Raw genomic sequence first — 1193 nt, 5'->3', positions numbered from 1 at the left:
TATGAATGTAAGGAGTGTGGGAAAGCCTTTCTACGAGCCTCAAACCTCAGAACACATAGAAGAATCCACAGTGGAGAGAGACCTTATAAATGCAAGGATTGTGGGAAATCCTTTCGTGGCTTCTCAGACCTCATAATACATAGAAGAATCCACACTGGAGAGAGACCTTATAAATGCAAGGATTGTGGTAAATCCTTTCGTTTCCTCTCAAACCTCACAACACATAAAAGAATCCACAGTGGAGAGAAGCCCTATGAATGTAAGGAATGTGGGAAAGCGTTTTTCCGAGCCTCGAACCTCAGAACACATAGAAGAATCCACAGTGGAGAGAGGCCCTATGAGTGTAAAGAATGTGGAAAAGCCTTTATTTTTTCCACATCCCTCACTGCACATATGCAAATTCATAGTGAAGAGAGGCCCTATGAATGTAAGGAATGTGGGAAAGCATTTTTCCGAGCCTCAAGCCTCACAACACATAGAAGAATCCACAGTGGAGAGAGGGCCTATGAATGTAAGGAATGTGGGAAAGCCTTTCTCCTAGCCTCAAACCTCACAAGACATAGAAGAATCCACAATAGAGAGAGGCCCTATGAGTGTAAAGAATGTGGAAAAGCTTTTATGTCTTCCACTGCCCTCACTGAACATATGCAAATTCATAGTGGAGAGAGGCCCTATGAATGTAAGGAATGTGGTTAAGCCTTTCTCCTAGCCTCAAACCTCACAAGACATAGAAGAATCCACAATAGAGAGAGGCCATGAGTGTAAAGAATGTGGAAAAGCTTTTATGTCTTCCACAGCCCTCACTGAATATATGCAAATTCATAGAGGAGAGAGGCCCTATGAATATAAGGAATGTGGGAAAGCCTTTCTCAGATCATCAAACCTCACAACACATAGAAGAGCCCACTGTGGAGAGAGACCTTATAAATGCAAGGATTGTGGGAAATCCTTTCATTGCCTCTCAAACCTCACAACACATAAAAGAATCCACAGTGGAAAGAGGCCCTATGAATGTAAGGATTGTGGGAAAGCATTTTTCCGAGCCTCAAGCCTCACAAGACATAGAAGAATCCACAGTGGAGAGAGGCCCTATGAGTGTAAATAATGTGGAAGATCCTTTATTTTTTTCAAAGACCTCATTACACACGTGCAAAGTCACAGTGGAGACCCAATTTAATGAGTGCACACAGTGT

The 1193-nt window shown here is 42.6% G+C and overlaps 1 pseudogene; it reads left to right on the top strand.

Moving 5' to 3' along the window:
- Window positions 1-759, top strand: part of LOC102829564 — a 1721-nt pseudogene extending 962 nt beyond the window's left edge.
- Window positions 760-1193: the final 434 nt, after the last annotated feature.

Source organism: Chrysochloris asiatica, unplaced genomic scaffold (assembly GCF_000296735.1).
Source record: "Chrysochloris asiatica unplaced genomic scaffold, ChrAsi1.0 scaffold00446, whole genome shotgun sequence".
Taxonomy (NCBI): Eukaryota; Metazoa; Chordata; class Mammalia; order Afrosoricida; family Chrysochloridae; genus Chrysochloris; species Chrysochloris asiatica.
This window is presented reverse-complemented; position numbering and strand designations above follow the sequence as displayed.